General features: G+C 38.5%; 1 protein-coding gene across 1 annotated transcript in view; it reads left to right on the forward strand.

Annotated features, from left to right (window-relative positions):
* Positions 1 to 15,577, forward strand: part of fhit (fragile histidine triad diadenosine triphosphatase) — a 145,977-nt gene that overhangs the window by 1,056 nt on the left and 129,344 nt on the right. The window contains exon 2 of the mRNA XM_030777829.1: positions 2,098 to 2,225. The gene's annotated coding sequence lies outside the window, so the exon portion shown is untranslated. The remainder of the gene's footprint in view (positions 1 to 2,097; positions 2,226 to 15,577) is intronic.

Raw genomic sequence — 15,577 nt, forward strand, 5'->3', positions numbered from 1 at the left:
TGTAACGCTTCACTGAATATGTGAGTAAAAATAACCTGAGATAAAACATAATGACTGGCCTTGTAAATTTGGGCAAGTCGATTAATCATGTCTAAAGTCATGCATGCCATCAAGCACTTACTGGGAGTGATCCTTGATTCTAAACATTATATCTGAATCTCCTGGTTTGATACATAATGTGATTTCAGGTTGGTTACAGGTACCTATGTTACAGCACATAGTAACAAATTTATTACTATTATTTTGTTACTGTATTTCACTGTATTAAAATTACAAGAAAAGACTGCTGTCTCTCAGTTTTGGACGCACTTTGCATGTTTTGGCCTGTATTTAAAATTGCTTGAAAAATGATTGATACATTGAAAATCATATCAACTTGTGTGACTGTGACCCTTAGAGTTTTACAACAAGAAGAACGTGTTATTTATTCAGGTTTGCCTTCACCAAAAGAGTACAAACTGCTGACACTTACCCTTGTACCAAATAGAGTAATAATAAACTATGTTACCTTACCCACTTTGTGAGGGCATACGTGTATTTAATTTCAGAGGAAACAGGATTTTTTTTTCTCTTGTAATGGTCAAAGTAGGATCCCGTAAAATTGTGAGTGGGAGAACAGAGTGGGTGTAGGTGTGTCCAGCTGGATTGTTAATTTGAGAAGTTTGATTAAATGCATTTTAATCATCTTTATCTCAGTGGTGCTGTTCAGAGATGTCACATGGCACCTCCTTTTAATGCCTGCCATCTGTCTCTGCACTGGAAAAAACAGAACTCAAAAAAAAAAAAAAATTTACCCCTCTCATCTCACACATATTGAAGGCCACATTCTCCTCGGCACCCTCACTACGCCAAAGAGTCTAGCTGTTTATGGCTTCAGTCGAGAATGAGTTTGTTTAGCTCGCTTAAAATGACAGAGACAAAAAAAAAAAGACCTCTGATGATGGATATATGTCTATATTTCATCAGCCAACCTACGATTTTATAGATATATTTACATCCATTTACATATGATCATGTGCCCACAGCCAATCGTAACCCATCTGAATTAATTGCAGTTTGCATCCTCGCATCAAGCTCATGTTCATAAAACTATCAGGAGTATCAAGCTATGGGCTAGGTTACTTTAACATGGTGATGAAATTCAGTATCCATGCTCACCGTAACTATACAAGGAGATTTGCGGACAGAGATGCATTATGTAGGAGAGCTTCCATCAATTATGCACCATTTATTCATACCACAGCAATACCTAATTGATTTGATTCTCTTTGCTTCATGTATAATTAAAGAGGCACAGGCCTGTGTGCTTCTCCACCTCTGGATTCTCCTGGCGGGCGTGTCATCGGTGGCAACTGTGGATTCGTTTTTTTTTTTTTGTTTTTTTTTTTTGGTCTGTGAAAAATCGTTCTCATACAAAGTTTATTTCTGTGAGTACACAGAGCCCGAAAATGAATATCCTTTCATTTAGTGACCGACTCTGTTGTGATGCTAAGCCTATCTAAGTGACATTTATATCTCACGGTTTTGCATTACAGACTGTAGCATTCTTAAACAATAAAGGCTGAAATATCTCATTGAGGGACTCACAGTGATGAGGCCTGGAGGGGGCTTAGAAACCTTTGGCAATAGGTCCAGTTCCTATTTCATTTTTTAAAGCTGTTACCATGACTTTTCCCAAAAGAGTCCATGTTTCAGCTTTTTATAAGCTTGGTTCGGTCAGAGGAGTACCTTTTTCACCCCCTTGACCCTTAAAGGTGGAACGACACGCTCCTTTTTCTGTGACCTTGAGGTCTCGGGCACTTCGAGGAAGGCGCAGGGAGGTGCAGAAGGAGCGATGCTGACGGAGCAGACAGTTCTGCAGTTCTAATTCTGTCACCGTTGCCGCTCTCAACAGAGGTCAAGCTTTTGAATGTTTTGGAGCTGGGGCGTGCAGCACAGCATAGACCAGCAGAATCATTCTCACCGCAGGAGTCAAAGGGCCACCCTTTAAGCACTGGGGAGGACAGTTGAGCCCATGCTAGAATATCAAGTCCTCTCTACTCTTATTTTTCCACATTTACATGGAGGCTCACGTCTGCTCTGATTTCTCCCCTGCAGGTTTGGAGTGGCGAAGACGAACGGAGAGAGAGAGAGAGAGAGAGAGAGAGAGGGAGAGATCTTCAGTCTGCAGTGACCGAATTCAGCCGTGCTTCACAAAGCATCCACTCGACTAGAACGGTAATAAGGTAAAGATATTTTTCATTCAGCGCCGCTGTTTGATTATTGTAAACGAACAGAACACCCATTATTCCATGCCTCTTCTGAATACCCTGAAGCGGGAACAACAAAATCATAAATAATTTGAAATTAATTACAGCTGAGTCCCTGTCTGCTCAGTGTTAAATAATATATAGCTGACGCTATAAAGATTTTTTTTTTTTTTTTTAGGCCTCTCCAAAGACGCAAGTAGTGTTTGTTTTAATGTGTGCCTCAGTGTTGAAATGCTAATGTGATGGTGATTCCTAAACAGCTTTTGACATGCAATTTTACCAAACCGTGTCAACGCTGATTTGCCATGAGTGGCACCCATTGTCTGTGTGTGTGTGTTTTTTTTTTTCTTTATGTTTTTTCCTTGTTAGAGCTCAGCATGTGGTTTAGTGTCAGTGTCAATGGCAAAACTTCAAAGAGGAGCAGTTCCAGTACTGCAGCCTGGTGTGGAGCACTCATTCATCTTCTGTTAATCCCAATGAAAACAAAGAGCTTTACTTTCCTATCATGTCAACCAATTGGCACATTTCTTTTTTTCTCCCTGTGTTTATCAGCAGGAGATATGTAATGTGTTAAGACTATTTTGGGAGGAATGGAGACAGAAAACGAGAAAAAAGTACGGATCTTAAGGTCAGGAACCCGAACTCGGATATGATCGAATACAATCTCCGATTGTCCCCTTTTATGACAGATTATGAAACCCCTTTACATAATGTGTGAAATATCCTTATTTGGCCTTAAAACCGAGCCCCTGTAGCTTTTCTAACATCTGAACCTCATTTTTCTGAGGGGGGTTTTTCTTTCCTTTTTTTCTTATGATACTTTTTCTGTATCAGGACATGTGTTAGTTCAGTCGGTTAACAAATGACCATAAGCAGAGGATGATTTGTGTTGCTGAATTATTCAGAAGTCTTTGCAGAGGAGCGTTCAGCAGACCTGAGTGTTTAGCAGAGTGCACTGGCAGTACCCCTCACTCACCAGCAGGGATCTCCTGTGTCACTCAATTAACATTCCTTAAACATTCACTTTTAGACAGCTGCCAGACAGCAGATTCTGTAGACAGGGACACAGAGGTACGATGCTCTCGCCTTCGTTTACCTTATAAGGCTATTGGCAACCTACTTATTACTGAAGATTCCATGACTCTGTATGTCCTAACAGTGGTAAAAAAGTATCATGACTGTCAGTGAGAACCTGGAGCGATTAAACAAGTAGGAAATTCATTAAATTTGAGACCATAAAAGCAAATATGAGAGCGAGAGAGAAAGAGAAAGAGAGAGAGAGAGAGAGCGAGAGAGAGAGAAAGAGAGAGGGAGGGAGGGAGGGAAGGAGGGAGAGTTTTTCAGTCTTTCCAAGGTTTCTTACTTGATGAGAAAAAGATCTGCAGTGAGACTATTTTTTTTTTTTTTTTGTCACAAATGAGGTTGTTTTTCAAATGCGTTGCAACTGCTGTTCACATAACAATTCCACCATTTTTTTTTTATATTAAACTCTGAAATCAGTTAGTGTTCATAAATGATGGGCAATTTCCTTTAATGCATGAAAGAAAAAGGAAATTACGTGACAATTTCAAAACTATTAAGCTTTTCCCTTCCCTTGAATGAAATATGTCTCTGTTCTCAATAATTGCCTTCTGTTTGAGTGTAACTGCAATACAAGTTTTTTTCCTCCCTGTCCTCTCTAAATGTTTGGTGAGGGTTTGATATATCATCATATTTGTGCATTATCTCCAGCAGCTGGTGGGGATGCATGGTACGGTGAGCAGTGATAGGAAATATTAGCCTTAGTAAATGCCACATTTCTTCATATCACGTCAAGACTGTGTAGCCAAAGGCAATAAAAGCAATGATGCCTGTCTAATTGCATTTCTTAACATGTACCCATTACTTATATGGTAACAGAAGAAGAAGAAAAAAAAAAGTACTAATTATATTATTAATGCATTAATTGAATTATGATGCAAAATGATCTGACAAAATTAGTTTGAGGTACAGTGCATTTTTCAATGGGTGTCATTCCTCTTAGCTTTCTGCTCAAGTGAACAGAAAACCCTTGTATGGGGACAAGCAGAGCTTGTAGTCCTATGTGTGTATGTGGATTATTGACTTGATCTCTTACACTCCCTAGACCACCCTAGACTCCTCTGGGTCCATCCACTGGTAGACCCATTTGATAGACCCATTTCTAAAAGCCCATGATCTTCACTTTGTGTATAATTCTTGCAAGATATTAATTTAGATCTTTCTCATAAGGGTGACATGGTACTTTAGAACCACTGGTCCATGTAGTGGGCAAAGCGTAAGGCTTACAGATAATATTAACTTGTTTTACTCAGTCATAAAGTATTCTGTTCGTGATTGTATGTAAAAAAGGTCCTTCTCATGATGTTTCATTGATTTGCGAGTACCTGCTCTATTGATGAAACCTTTTTTGAATGTAGATGTGGGATCAAGCCTCCTCTATATTTCAATGTGTTGTTCACACAAACCCTCAGAGAATGGAATTATGGAATGACATGCTCAGAAGCACTAGAATTTTAATGCAGGTCCATGTTTGGTTGCACCATGAAGAGGCACGCTTTTCTTTAGGTCTCCCACAGAGAGTTTGAAAAATAATGGTGTAAACAGAGGGAGACAAAAAAGAAAGACAGAAAGAAAGAAAGAAAGAAAGAAAGAAAGAAAGAAAGAAAGAAAGAAAGGCCTTGAATTTTGAGCCTGGCAGTGTCTCCATCTTCTCCCCTTTTCTCAGACCATGAATGATTCCTTCTTAACATTCAAAAGCGTTGTGTTTGTTTCCAAGACAAATCTCTTTAATCTGTTCCCTCTCCTCAGTAGGGCATGACATAGTTCAGTTAGTTTAAGAGTTGATGAAAGTTAGTAAAAAGCCAGCCTCCCGTTTAAGCTGTCCCTCTCATTCAATCTCATTCATCTTCCTTTTTAAGATTCTGTCAAACTCACAGACATACCTTTCCTGAAGTCATCGCAAAATCTGTATTCTTCCTCCTTTCAATAATTCTCTCAGTTTATATTAGAGTGGCACCATTTGATGAGAGCTGGGTTAATATCTCTCTGTGTTCCCCAAAAAAAACATTTGGAAAATCAGTGGCAGAACAGTTTGATCTGCTTTAGACATTCTTACATAGCATAAAGTCCATTATGCTGATTGGCTTTGGTCAAAGTGGATTGCAGGTCACAGTGTAGAAACATATCCAGTTAATCATGGCCCCTACTTTTAGGCCCGACAAACTACTGATCCGCCACTGACCAGAGGCTGATGGGACTCTTTCCTGTGGCCTTCAATGACATGAAAAACGACATGCCTTTACATAGAACTGACAGGCTACTGTGAAATTGGGCAAAGGCAAGCATTTTTTTCTTTTATTGGTATTTTTTTCCTTAACAGTGATAGAACTTAGATAAGAAAAAAAAAAAGTCTAAAGTTTATATAAAACTGAAACTGTATTTGGATATCACGTATTGTAATTGAATTGCAGAGTTAATTTTACCTTTGGGGCTTATGATGATGCAGTGAGTTAATGTACATGTATTAAACCAGTTTGATATATTCACCAAAGTGTGTCTGCATATTTGGCATATATCCACTTTGCTTCTGTTGCTGTCAGGTATTTCTCCCAATCTTAATGTGTAACTCCTATTTGAAACCTGTTTTTACTGACAATGACATTTCATATTTCTCACAACACGAAGTGGAGACAACATCATTTCACTTTAGAGTTAGATTTTTTTTGTGGTTAACAGAAAATGAATAGGTGCACTTTGAAGAGTGCAGAGGCGTGTGACTGCTTCTAGTTCTTAGACTTTAACAAGAAATGATTCAGTTTAAGTTCTTCTTTTTTTTTCAGTCAAGTTTTAATATTGTTGAATTGTCCATATTGATTTTTCTCCCCGTTTCTTTTATTATGTGCCACTATACATATTTTTTCCCTTTCAAATCTCTGTAAAAGTGACATTGTTCCTACTGAAAATCAGCGCTCTCATGAGTTTTTTTTTTTTTCCTGAAGACATGCCTCTCAAGGTTTTACCTCAATTGATATGACTGAACAAAGTTCGCAGTTCAGCTTCCCGATTGTAGCGTATGAAAGATGCGTTGCGACTCCCTCTGCAGCTCCTCCCGCGAACCTTGTTTTCTCCCTGTGTGTCCTCCTTCCGTCATTTTAATCAACCCTTTTAATTACAGTCACTTTCTGTCGCCTTGCATTCTGTTCCCACCTCTGGGAAAGTCTGCCACAGGAAAAAAAAAAAAAAACAACAACACCCCCCCCCCCCCCCCACAAAAAAAAGAAAACAAAAAAACAGGCTGTCCCCTTCCCTTGGGTAGTGGAGCCTGCTTGGTAATAGCGAGACTCTGCCAGTCCATCAGCAATATTGCCAGCTCAAATCTCTCTCCAGCCCGCTGGGTAGCTTGAACATTGTCTTGATAAATGGATTTTTGCCTCGACTTGAATGCATCCTTTTAAGACAAAGAGAGGAGTGAAGGCACTTGGGCTGGCGTGCCATCAAGTGTCAGTCTGTTCTCTTCATCTTTACTACATAAGCTTTTCAGTGTTTGTGTTTTTTTTGTGTGTGTGTGTTTTTTTTTTTGTCTCGCTCTTGTCACTCTTAAACGCTACACTGTAAATTGTTGGGGTGGGGGGGGGGGGGGGGGGGGGGGGCAGACATTGTAAAAGCACTGTTTTTACGGTTGAACGTGCATGAAGTGGATGCTGGACTTACGTCATGATTTTATTTTATTTATTTATTCTTTTTCTTTCTTCTGTCTTCGGCTTTTGCTCCTTGCACTCTTAAAATTGCGCGTCATTATGTTACACTTCTCTGCAAATTGTCTCTACTCAAAGTTTCAGAGGCTGAAGGATAAAAAAAAAAAAAATAGTTTACCCTCATAGTTGCCTACTTGATGGTTAAGAGCGTAATTAAAAAGGAGAAAAACACATATTTCAAGGTAACTTTTGATTGCTCATATGTCTTTGTGAACAAAGTTGTATCCAAGGACAGTATTGTTCAGGCTTGTCATGTTGTATTTCAACACAATGAATGCACGCTCTGTGAATTGAGGGAACATTTAGGTGGTGGCCTCTAAATATTTTATGTACCCAACTGTGGAACTCAATTCACTTTGAATTGTTTATGAAATGAAGGTGCTCTAACATTCAAAAATAATAAAGTAGGTTTAAAAATAACTTCAGTGCCATCATGAGGTTTACTGTTGAATCAAGCTCTTCCTCTGCCTTTTCAAAACAACAATATCTCTCTTTCAGAATGCATTAAAGACTTGCATTGAGCTAGGCTGGACGAAAAAGTTGTCCGCTGGAAGAAATTCAGATCTGATTATGTCAGTGATTACACTGCAGAGTGCAACTTGAATTGCAGTTAAACACTGAGGTTCAAAACATAAAGGCAAGAGAAATGTAACATAAAAACTGAAAAGGGAACTGCTGTATCACTGGCCGGGAATTAAAATTGCTCTGTGATGTCTAGAAATCAGAAAGACTATTTAAATGGCTTTCATCACACAGATAAATAAGTAAGTGCTCAATGAACTCGTATAACCGCAGATATTGGCAAGAAACTTCACATCTTTGTTTTAATTGTTAGTGTTAGTTTAATCGTAGAATAAAAGGGGAATAGGGATGTGAATCAGTATGCCTCTGCCTGATTATTGTGAGCTGTGTTTGAAAGGAGATTAGAACTTTCTTAACCTCACGGTCTATTATTTCACATTTTTTAACAGAATACACCTATACAGATCATATGAACACTAGGTAATTCAGAGGTTTTTTCTTTCTTTTTTTTTCTTTTTGAGTGGTAATAGATTATTGTCTGTCATGTTTTGCTCGCCGCCAGTGATGAACTGTATTGTGTTATTGTTTCGCTTTGCATATGTTGCAACTTGCAACCTCCATGTTTCTCTCACTAATAACCTCAGCTGGGAGCTGTGGGAAGACATGGAGGTTGAAGCTAAGTGTATTTCTTTCACCGCGCTTCATATACAATTGGCCAGGTGTATTGATTTTTGTTTTCTCTCTTTTTTTCTCCTCTTTTTTTTCCTTAAGGGTTAGTAAGCTAGTTGATTATACAACAACATCATATAGAGTAAACATCAGAACTGTCCTTTTCCTAGTCCAGTTTTTTAAACTTTCTTCACTAAACATTGAAACAGAAAGGACAGAAAATGAAAGGATTCCAGCAGTTGTTCCATGTACTTCTTTACCATCCAATAGCCATATAAACATATGGACCCTGATTGATAATGATCTCCTCTTTATTTCTATAACAGATGGATAGATGGATGGATGGATGGATAGATGGATGGATGGATGGATAAATTGATGATTGAAAGGATCCAGAATTATCGGATTACTTTCCTCTCGTAAGGCTTCTTGCTCTTTGACATTCTATCACCTGTGGCCCTGCTGTGTGGTATTTGCCATATATAGAATTTGTAGAATGGGCACTTCTAAAGTTTGTTATTTCATGTGACTGCGTTCACAGTTGTACATGGCTTAGTTCATGGCGATTATTTTTGTGAATGTCGTGGAATGTTGTATAGCCAACAGAAACACAAAGCCCACTAGACCACCGTATTCAGCTGACCACCCTTAGGCCCATTATGCACTGAAGCCATAGATCATTTAAAGCATGAAATCAGAATCTCTACATAGAGTCTAGTTCACGAAATCCAAACAGCGCTTTATCAGAATTATCAAAGAGAACAACCAAAACTCATGTACTGTATGTCAGTCGAACCTCAGTTCTTCTGAACCAGCAAAAAGAATAGAATCTCACTCAAACAGATGCGATAAGTGTGTGTGCGAAAAAATTGGCGAGAACCCCAGGTGTGGTGTGGGTGCAAAAGCAAAGAAGGTTGGGGCTAGCTGAAAACAATAACTCTTTGAGAAGTCCCAACAAGACTTTGGATGACTCCTCAAGTTTCTTTGTTAGTTTGACTTTAAGCGTGTAAATAAAATATGTAGCATATGTTATCCCACGTCACATATAAAAATGGATCTACATAAATCACATACATTGTGTGCTGGTTTCTGCATTTGTGTATACCGGCTTACACACTGAACCATACCTAATGCATGAAACTGTCATGAAATTTAGACTGTGGCACGGCAAAATCGTTCCCACGTACATCCCTCTGTACGTGTAAACAACACAGACAAACAGTCAAACAACATATGCAAACAGCCTTTTTCTACAGATTATAACACACGCATGCTAATATCCAATCTCCATGAACAGGTATCCAGGGCAACCCGTGATGAAGTGCTAACCTGGGCACTTAACAGTTGGTATGAATTGCTTTCATTTGCTCCTTTGCTCTATGATGACGCTGTTATTTGTAAAGCTGTGTTTCTTAGTAACAGGACAGAATGGAAAAGACGTAGCTCATGCTGGTCTTGGGGGGGGGATGCTTTTTTGGGGGGGAGGCGTAAACGCCCAAAAGTTAATAAGGTAAGATGAATAAGAAATGCTTTATTAATCCCGAGGGAAAATCGAGTGTCACAACAGCACAGCACAAATCAAACACAACAATAGCATAAAAAAAAAACTTACTTACATTGCATTATTACATTCATATTATGATAACGTAGTAACTTATTATACTTTGGGTAATCATTGTATCTTGGGCTTGGTGTGGAAACCCAAATCGTAAAAAATGACCCAAAATTTAATAACTTATAACATTATGGGCCGGTTATTACATTTTGCACTTGGTGTAAGGACCAATAATGTAATAACTGCTGATAATGTAATGAAATCATCAACAGATTATGTAACAAGACATTACAATATTGGTAGGTCATTAAATCATTGGTTTATTTTTCATGGAGTGCAAACTTTATAGTTAGGTTTCAGGATCTGCTGTGAATGACGTCCAATGTTAGTATTATTCTTGTCATATTAATGCCATTGTTAATGTCATACGCAGTTGTTTTCAGTGAGGTTTAAGTTAAGGATTATGTCAAAAATAATCATATTTGATTTGAATTTTTTTTTCTTTAATTAGTTTTTTTGTTTGTTTGTTTTTGTTTTTGTTTTGAGGAATATCTTGTTATTTTTGGAGGAAAAAATAATGGATGAATTAAAGAAATAGGAATGTTTTGGTGTTAAGTCTTTGAACCGGGTTATTCAAATAGATCTCCTAGTATTCAGTAGTTTGATGTGCTGGATATCAGGCATGTGACGTAGGCAAAGATTTGGGGACTCACAAATGAAATCCCACGAATAAGACTGCATGGGAATCTCCATGCTAAAAGCTAATAGAGACAGTGCAGTGAAATTAAAGCAGTATTAGATTTCTCATGTTAAAGGGCCATTTAGTTGTAGCACTTAAAACACTTTTACATCTCGTGTTGCTCTTACTTTGTCAAACTTGAAGTATTTGACCTTTTTTCCTCAGTGTTAATACATTATGGTGTTTGTATTATTACATTTTTTATCAAAAAGTGCTTACCAAACCAATAATGTAATAATCTGCCAATAATCTATCTACATTATTGGTTCCTAATTTTATTACATTACTGGCCGGTTACTACACCACTGGTTTTATCACTTTATGTTCTATTCCATTGTTGGCAGATATTACATTACTGGCCGTTAGTACATATATTCAGGCTCTACACCAAGTGCAAAATGTAAGAAACTACCCATAATGTAATAAATTATTAAATTGTGGATCACTATTATATTTTGAGCTTCTAGACCTAGCCCAAAATGTAATAACTTTTGCAAATTGTAGTACTTTGTTATCGTATTTGTAGTCTTTACAGGGGGCTAAAACGCAGTAAGTTAAGAGAAGTGTGTGATGATAAGTTCAATCTCGTTCTCTTTGAGTGGTGTACAAAAACACATGCAGCTGTTAGTGGGTAACTGGGGGCTATTGTGCAGCTGGACAGCAAATCTCCTACCTTTCCTGAGAGGAAAATTCTCTTAAGTGGAGCCAGTGGATCTGGGCATACATACCTCACTGCTGTGGAGCAGGCTAACACATGTTTGATTTCAACATCAGTTTGATTAGGTGGTGGATTAGCTCTGTTTCATTTTTAATCTTTCGTTGGCATGGACAGATGAGATCTAACATTTCGGTGTTTTCACGTAGGCCTATTCATAGTAAAACTAATTATTAATCCTCATCTCTAAAGATGACTAATGTGGCTTTTCCACCTTTCATTTTGTTTTGTTTGGTTTGGTTTTTTTTTTTTCTCTCTGTGCCTATTCAAAAGGGGGAATCAAACCATTACTATCTCCAGTTTTTTTTTTTTTAAATCCATTGAATATTTTCTTTCCCTTTGTACATTTAAAGGGCTCTTTTAGTTTTTACAGTAGTGCTGTAAAACCTTTAAAAGAATCAGGGACATCTCAGAAAATTGAATCAGTTCACCTGAACACAACATTTCGTGGGAGAAACGTTTCATCACTCATCCAAGTGACATCGTCAAACCCAGCTGACTGCAAGTATCCCCAACCTTATAAACAGCACAGTTGCATAATGTCCAACACCAGCACATTTGCATAACAACGAAACCGGCGATCAATATCATCTGCAAATTGCTGTGACCATTAATTACAATGGCCACGTGTACTATTCGCAGATGATTGGGGAATTAGCTGCAATCACAGCATTGTAAGATGGTGAAAGATGTACTCTTAGACCCCCTCTTCGGTTCAGGGACGGTCGTTCCCTCTTCACACAGATGGCTTTTTTGACTCCCCGTTCAAACCAGTGCTCCTCTCTATCCAGGACGCGCACATCCTCATCCTTGAACAAGTGGAAATGGTGGCCATTGTAATCAATGGTCACAGCAATTTGCAGATGATACCGATCGCCGGTTTCGTTTTTATGCAAATGTGCTGGTTTTGGTCGTCCCGCGGCTGTGCTGTTTATAAGGTTGGGGATACTTGCAAGTCAGCTGAGACTGACGAAGTCACTCGGATGAGTGATGAAACGTTTCTCCCGCTCAACGTCGTGTCCAGATAAACTGATTCAACTTTGTGGGATTTCCTTCCCTGGATTACTGAGCATGCATCAAGACAATCAAGGAAATGTCATTATCTCTAAGAGAGTGTCTTTTCATGAGCATTCATATTCAATATGACCCCATATCTATGCACTGTCCCAGAGTGTCAAGCTTACCATAGCTTTGCCATGCCGCTTATTCTGAATTCAAATTTGACAGTCTTTTCCCTCAGTTATAGAAATGACCTGTATCTGCTTTGAGTGTCACCAAGCAAACCGCATATTTTTACAGATAGCATTGGCCCTTTATTGCTTAACAGCACACCCGCCTGCAGTTCTGTACTGAGAATAACAGGACAGGCCTGATTGGACTCTGGGCTTAAGAGGTTCGCCGCTGAGAACAGATTGTTTCAGACACAGATACAAACACATGCGGACACTCAGTGGGGAAAGACAGCAAAGTGTTTCTGACATGATTAGTACAAGAGCACGTTAAAGGTAGCTTTTTTCTCAGACAAGGCTGCGAAGGGGATTGCTTATTTAATAATGTGTCTAAGGTTTTGTGCATGTGTAACCATAGTTTCACATCAAGCACTTGTGTAATTAGTATGCCTCATTTTTAATTGACTACCGAAGATCATCTTTGGGACCTCGAACTTGTGTTGGGCAAATTGCGAGTGTCGTAATAACGGAATGGCTTCAGTGACGGCTATATTCTGCTAACTTTTTGCTCAGTGAAGAAAACAAGATCCAATTAGACTTCTGGAATTGTGATGCTGCCAGCAATTGGTATCCCAAATGCAGGACACAACTCTGCTCTCCAAAGTCCTTTCATTGTGAAAGATGCATCTCTAGTGCCTCACTCCATTAATGCTGACAAAAGCAGATAAGGACATAAGGTTAAACTCTGTTTCCCCTTTGGATAGATTCTCGCCCTGAATTTCAATAGTCAGATTCATAAATGTTTGGAGCCTTTTACTTGTGCTAAGAAATTCATTTCTGGTCGTCGAAGGCCAGCCAAATTTTAGTTTGGCAGGAAGTACGTTTAAAGTGACTGCAGTTTTTGTTTCCCTTTTTATTTGTTCTACAAATAATACAGGATCATTTGTTTGCTAGTTTGTTTGCTGACTGAAAAGTAGACTGCTGTAACTTTTCTCTCCTCCGCTGAATTCATGTGCACACACTGATGACATCAAGCTTCATTCTCAGAACATTCTCAGGAAAACTCAAGGCAACCTCCAAAAAAATTGAGATTTCTTTTTCTTTTGTAGCATTTCTGAGACTTTCCATTGATCTATTTACCTGGTTCATAAAGTTTCAACTTTATCCTGTCTACAAGATGTTCTGCTTGTATCTGATCCAGTTCTCTTGTTGTTCCTGTTCCCTAACTTTTTTTTTCCCACTCTGTATTTCTTGTGTAAACATCAGTTTTGGTATTGTGCAGAGTTGATGAGTGAAACAGCAATTTAGGCAGACCCTGAACATCATGGTGAAGAATTGTATGAATGAATGAATGAATCAATCGACCAACCAATCAACAACCCAACCCTAGGGACATTCTGTCGCCTGTTTTGTATAGATGCTACATCCTTTTTCTCCAGCAATCTTTTTTTTCTAATGGAAACGGTTTAGCCATGTTATAACCTGAGGCATTCCTGCATTACAAATTTACAAACCTGCATTACAAATTTGGAATTTCGAACACTTTTGTGGAAAACAATTTCACTGAATGCGTCAATATTTATTTTATCTTTTATAAGTCTGCACTTTTCTCTTTATGTAAAGGAAAAGTGCTAATTAAGTCATTAAGTCAAAGGATTTTGTTTACTATTTTGTGTCAGACTGAACAAAAACTCTGAGCTAATGCTGCAGTTAGGCAAAGCTTCACTCTCGCCACTTAAGCACTGATCACAAAGCAAATTTCAGCAAAGCACCATTAATGTCTATTTTAAAAGGCATACGGCTATTTATTTATTTATTTCCTATTTATTTATTTGAGACACTAAATAGTTTTAAAACTGCGGTGCAACACTATGCCATGACCATTTATCCAAACATATTAGATGTGTTTAAAAGGGAGCTCCCTCTTGTCAGAAATGCTGTTTATGAATGGTATACCGCTGGGGGATAAACCCATTTCAGTGAGTGATAAACAGATTGTATAGAAAAGCAAACCACACGCGTGTTGTTTGTCTCAGGTAAATGGCCATTGTGGTCACACCATCCCTGCTAGCACTGAGAAGAGTCAGGAGTGAACTTCCTTCATAATTGGTGACACAGTCAGTCAAAGTTGGTTTAACGGCAGAGGTGCACTCACTGTTTTATGAATTCTTTGCTCCTCAGAATGGATTTGTATTGAAAATAATTGTTTTGAGAGTGTAGTGTGTGGCCTTTATCTCATTATCTTTGTCAAGAATCCAACTCCTGTAATACACAATGAAAGCACACCCTGAAGCAAAAAGGAAGGCTAGCAGAAGGCTGGCAGAATACCATTAGTGTGTGTGTGCGTGTGTGTGTGCGTGTGTGTGTGCATGTGCGTGTGTGTACGTGTGTGTGTGTGTGCGTGTGTGTGTGTGTGTGTGTGTGTGTGTCTCTCTCTCTGTGTTTAAACGTGCACACTAACCCTCTGGACTGTCTCATTAGGACTGAACTTTCTGGAAAACCCACTCAGTCACTCACATTTTGTTTGATTAAATGTCACTATGCATGTATTGGTAATACTGTATGAAAACCACTGTATTAGCTTATGGAAATGGATAAGAATGTGGGCTAGCTTCCTATATGTGCTGCTATGTAAAACGCAGAGGCTGACTACGTGAATCCAGAGGGTACATGACATTAAAAAAAAACTAATTCTAAACAGAAATGATGACATCTATGTCATCTGGCCACCTAATATTCGGAGAAAATACTATCTAAAAAAAAAACCCCAGAAACTTCACAAAAAGAGTCTGAATGAAACTGTAGACATTCAGGTTACTGTCTATCCAACATACTTTTCCCGCTTTCCCAGTTTCCTATTCTGGAGTATGGAAAACTCCAACAATCACCTGAGTTATCCTTAATGCTCAGTGCTACAATCCTTACCGCCGGGGCATAGAGCTTCTGAAATGACATAACACAATCACTTTGCAATGGTAATTACAGTTGCTTACTAAATTCCTTCATCACATTAAGTTGAAACCGAAGAGCAAAATGTTTAGCTAAGAAAGTGGAGAAGGTTATATGGAATAGGAATAGGTTTTGAAATAATGATTGCCCTGGGTTCCGCATCTTTCCCAGTATACAGACCAAGCAAACATTACATTTTCCAACCAAGACTGAAGAAGGATATACATATTTTTAG

This window comes from Chanos chanos, chromosome 6 (assembly GCF_902362185.1).
Source record: "Chanos chanos chromosome 6, fChaCha1.1, whole genome shotgun sequence".
NCBI lineage: Eukaryota > Metazoa > Chordata > Actinopteri > Gonorynchiformes > Chanidae > Chanos > Chanos chanos.